The following is a 6000-nucleotide window of genomic DNA, read 5'->3' on the forward strand; positions in this document are numbered from 1 at the left end:
ATAAAGCTTCAACACGTGAAGGCTGCCGACCAGGGTAACCGTTTACTAAATTCGGCATTTGTTTATTTTGTTTTCTCCAGCATGGGAGGAACGTCGATACAAGCGAGACCCTAAAGTATAAACTCGAGGCTCGCAGGTAAACTTTTATCCTAACAGACTGTGGTAACGTTGCAACAAACTAAACCGTTTGCAATAGGTTTAAAGCAATATTCATTTATTTATTCCAATAGATTCCATAGTTTTGCGGCTACACACACAAGACCTGCAGGTGAGCTTTGTGTTTTAGTCTATATAAAAGCACACGAATAGGCACTATAAATATAGTACTTGACACGTATTTTTTAATTATTTTCAGATAAGTTCTTTCAACTTTGGAATCCAGGTAATTCACTTGATCACCTTTTTCAACTTTATAGCGCTTTTTTACATATGAATCATGTCATTGATTCTCCCGTTTTTTCGACTTCTCAGATTCATTATCCCTTAACAACACATACATCTACGAAACAACCAGTTATCTGGGTAAGACATTCACGCAATTCCTAGGACTACATAACGCATATCTCCTAAAGCATCTAGATTAATTAAGTTTCCTCTTTTCTTTTTCTTTAGACCCCTGACGAAGGGGTACAAGCCCCGAAATGCATTGGGTTGTACATATAATTGTGTTGTATACAAATTGTTTTGAGAAATGCATATGATTTATTCGCAATGATTTTCTATTGTTTATGCATTGTTTAAATTGATGAAAATGAATTTTATTCACTAAACTCGTGACAATTTAACGATAAAATATGTTTTGAAAAAATGGTTTCTTTTGTAAAATTCATCACTCGTTGTGCGCACTAGAGTCCTGGTTATCTAGCGATCCCAGGCCACATTCATAGATACATAAGAGTTCAGCAGGCACTAATCTAGCGCTGCACACATATCGAACAAACGATTGAATTCTGAATAACTGAGTGCAATACCCCTGACCATACATTAATTGATTCTTTACTGCACCCACGAGGTATTGGCACCACGGACAAAATGTCTTTCGACTCAATAGCAGCTATAACGGATAACCGGGCAAATACCAAAGTATATACGCCAGATGAAGCGACACAGATTTATAAATTAATAAAGGAGACTAAATCTTTTGATGCACAAGGAGGTTCAGTTGTACAACAACTAAAACAACTTGAATATTTGTCTAAGCGTGAACTCAACCAACGTTTACAAGCAACTACCCTCATCCAGTATCACCGTGTTAGTAGAATCCCGCGAGGATTAAGGCTAGCCATCAGACCTATGCTCTACAGACTAAACAGTAACCCACAATTTATGGAGAAATGGTTCGAGATTCTGAACAAGTGTTCCCTGGATCTAATATTGTTGCTTATTGAAGAACTTGCCAAAACAATCAAAGATCTAGAGGAGGAAATATACAATGTAAAAAAAGAACTATCGGAAAGGATAGAAGAAGAACCATGGAGCAAATATCTGGAAGAAATAGACATCAAACTAGAAAAGTACGGAAAAGAACTACAGGAGACGAAATTGCGCAAATTCAAATGCGACACTATAGACTATAAATTGAATGAGGCCTATACTTGGGCAGAAGTCTACGCCAAAAGACGATTTGCAGGGAAAAAGCAACAAACAACTTCATCCCAAGAGAGCATGGTTTCTGATAGCGATACAAGTACTTCAAGACAACCTTTAACGCAAGAACAATCATGAAAAAAAGACTCTGAAAAAACTGTAACGATAGACTTGGCATCTACATCCTCTAATGATCCTTTTTTAGAGAAGGGTACAAATCTTGGCAAACCCCTGGATCAAGTAACGTCACAGATCGGCAACAAAAAACGAGAAGAGGACAAGGCAAGAGAGAAAGAGAAAGAACAAGCGAAAAAATCGGGACTACGGAGCCAGAGCAGAACATAGTAATCAAAATCTCCAAATATTCGCTATCTAAATTTGAGATTCAACTATTAAACAAACGACCTACTTTCGTGAGCACTTATCGTACGAATGAACTCGAGACTGAAGTGGCCTTTTTCAAATTTATGAGGATACTACGTCTAAAATACTTCTTCACTATTCTAAATCCTATTGAATCACCGGATAATGTAGCCGATCAGTTCAAACCTAAAAGTAACTTTATGGCTCCAGTTTCCCATAAAAGTTGGGATTTATTCGAAACTCTGGTCAAGGCAGACATGACTAAAATTCAGTACAAAAGCAAATTGAAAAATTTGACACGAGCAGAGCATAGTGCGCTACACGCCCTGGGCAATAATAAAGAAATCACCATCCAAAAGGCAGACAAAGGGGGAGGCCTTGTCATCATGGACACTGACTTCTACATTAAGAAAGGTAATGAACATGTGCAAGATGATGAAGTTTATCTCAAACTTCCACAAGATCCGACAAATGAGATATCCCATAACCTGGATCAAATTTTTGATAAGGCTGAGGAATTAGGCTGGATTACCCTTGCAACAAAAAGATATCTCAGACAAGTATACCCAAGAAGACCCAAAATTAGCTTTTTGCCAAAAGTACACAAACAATTGCAAAATCCCCCCATCAGGCCTATCGTATCTGGTTGCTCGTCAATCTTCGAAAATTTGGGCATTTTTATCGATTCCCACATGCAAACATTTATACAAAATTGGCCCACATATTTGGAGGACACATCGCATTTCTTGAGAAGTCTGACTTCCCTTAATTTAAAAGAACAAGAGAGTTTAACACTCTGTACAATCGACGTAGTGTCATTATATACATCGATTCCCCACAAATTGGGCCTCGAGGCTATGGAATGGGCCCTTTTGAGGACAGATAAACCTGTAGAAATGAAAATATTTGATCATGCAATTGTTGGAGTTTTGCTTAAACAACAGTTATTTCATTTGGCAAAATGAATACTACACTCAACTAAGTGGCACTGCCATGGGCTTTCCGGGAGCGTGTATCTATGCAAACATATTCATGGCGAAATTCGAATTGGAGTACATATTGGAAGACAGCACCTGGCATGAAGGCATCTTATACTATAAACGGTATATTGATGATATCTTCTTAATATGGAAGAAACCAATCGCAGATCTCAGGAGAAATATTGGCAGCTTGAACCTTGTGAATCCTAGGATAAAATTCACGAGTCAGATGAGCACCACGTCAATTCCATTCTTGGATGTTTCAGTCGGAATAAACGGCAGCACCATCATCACAGAACTGTATAAAAAACCTACTGATAAGAATACATCATTACAATATGGAAGTCTCCATCCAATTAACTTGAAAGACAATCTCCCAATATCTCAAATCATGAGAATTAAAAGAATATCATCTGATGAAACGCAATATGCAAGGAGCTTGGAACATCAAAAACAATGCTATCTTGAAAGAGGATATCTTGAAAAACTCATCACGATGCAAATGGAAAGAGTTAAGGCAATACCGTGAGTGGAACTCTTGCAGAAAAAGATTAAGGTCTCAAACAAGAGAATGGTGTTTGCTTCAAAATACTCTACCGCATCAAGGGATATAAAAAGAACTATAACTAAGAGGTGGGAAATTTTACAAATGGAGAGTGATTTTGGAGAACTCTACAAACAAAAACCATTGTTTGCCTACAAAAGGTCACGGAACTTGAAGGAACTTCTTAGTAAACCAGGAGACATGGAACTCTGCACAGTCACCCCTAAAGAGACAACAAAGTGCTTTAATTGCAAGAACTGCAACAATGTAATCACTGGCAGTACGTTATCGCATCCACGAACAGGAGAAAGGATTACCTTAAGACATTCAGCAAATTGCAATGCAGAACATGTGGTCTACTCAATAAAGTGCCCTTGCGGGCTGTTATACATTGGCAAAACTGATCGGAAACTAAAAACACGTTTGTCTGAACACAAGAGTAGAATCCGGAACAAAAACTTAACATCACCACTTGCAAGACATTGGATTGAAATGGGACACACCATAGCGCAAATTCGCTTTCAAATCATTGAACAGGTTCCACAACGTCTCGGATTAGACAATGCCAAAATCCTCCTTAGGAGGGAGACCTTTTGGATTCGCAGATTGCAGACTCTGGCCCCTGATGGGTTGAATGATAAACTGGAAATGATTTGTTTCTTATAGATACAAATTTAGATATAAATACACATAGCCGAGTTCTCAAGTGATACATCAACACAGTGTTACATAAAAACAGGTCACAACAACATACGTTGAACATAATTCTATTGTTCACCATAAATTGTAAACTTTATCGTATATTTTGAATGTTTTTGATTTCTAAACTAATGATTCATAATAACAAGACATTTTGTTGTTTTCCGCATGTATCTACACTGGTTATCAACAATGTAAAATGCATCTTTATCTCTCCTTCTTTATCTAAACTGATGCCTATCACTTTCACTTGTACATCAGTAGAAAGGCTAATACACAGTGTAAACATTAGCAGCAACCTCACCTTTTTCGAAAATACATCTAGTTACTAGGGATATTTCCCATTCAGTAATGGCCGCTACCATTCCCTCAATTAGTCCTTCTTCAATGTTGAGCTCAAAAAACAAATATAGAGAAAGGACTTCCCACATGAATCCGCCTTCGGTACAAACATTCGAGTAAGAACGTCATTACGAAGCCGGCTCACTTTTCTCTCGGTAAGTCGACCTTCATAAAGCTTCAACACGTGAAGGCTGCCGACCAGGGTAACCGTTTACTAAATTCGGCATTTGTTTATTTTGTTTTCTCCAGCATGGGAGGAACGTCGATACAAGCGAGACCCTAAAGTATAAACTCGAGGCTCGCAGGTAAACTTTTTTCCTAACAGACTGTGGTAACGTTGCAACAAACTAAACCGTTTGCAATAGGTTTAAAGCAATATTCATTTATTTATTCCAATAGATTCCATAGTTTTGCGGCTACACACACAAGACCTGCAGGTGAGCTTCGTGTTTTAGTCTATATAAAAGCACACGAATAGGCACTATAAATATAGTACTTGACACGTATTTTTTAATTATTTTCAGATAAGTTCTTTCAACTTTGGAATCCAGGTAATTCACTTGATCACCTTTTTCAACTTTATAGCGCTTTTTTACATATGAATCATGTTATTGATTCTCCCGTTTTTTCGACTTCTCAGATTCATTATCCCTTAACAACACATACATCTACGAAACAACCAGTTATCTGGGTAAGACATTCACGCAATTCCTAAGACTACATAACGCATATCTCCTAAAGCATCTAGATTAATTAAGTTTCCTCTTTTCTTTTTCCTTTAGACCCCTGACAAAGGGGTACAAGCCCTGAAATGCATTGGGTTGTACATATAATTGTGTTGTATACAAATTGTTTTGAGAAATGCATATGATTTATTCGCAATGATTTTCTATTGTTTATGCATTGTTTAAATTGATGAAAATGAATTTTATTCACTAAACTCGTGACAATTTAACGATAAAATATGTTTTGAAAAAATGGTTTCATTTGTAAAATTCATCACTCGTTGTGCGCACTAGAGTCCTGGTTATCTAGCGATCCCAGGCCACATTCAAAGATACATAAGAGTTCAGCAGGCACTAATCTAGCGCTGCACACATATCGAACAAACGATTGAATTCTGAATAACTGAGTGCAATACCCCCAACCATACATTAATTGATTCTTTACTGCACCCACGAGGTATTGGCACCACAGACAAAATGTCTTTCGACTCAATAGCAGCAATAACGGATAACCGGGCAAATACCAAAGTATATACGCCAGATGAAGCGACACAGATTTATAAATTAATAAAGGAGACTAAATCTTTTGATGCACAAGGAGGTTCAGTTGTACAACAACTAAAACAACTTGAATATTTGTCTAAGCGTGAACTCAACCAACGTTTACACGCAACTACCCTCATCCAGTATCACCGTGTTAGAAGAATCCCGCGAGGATTAAGGCTAGCCATCAGACCTATGCTCTACAGACTAAACAGTA

The sequence above is a fragment of the Lissotriton vulgaris genome, chromosome 9 (assembly GCF_964263255.1).
Source record: "Lissotriton vulgaris chromosome 9, aLisVul1.2, whole genome shotgun sequence".
In the NCBI taxonomy this organism is placed as follows: domain Eukaryota; kingdom Metazoa; phylum Chordata; class Amphibia; order Caudata; family Salamandridae; genus Lissotriton; species Lissotriton vulgaris.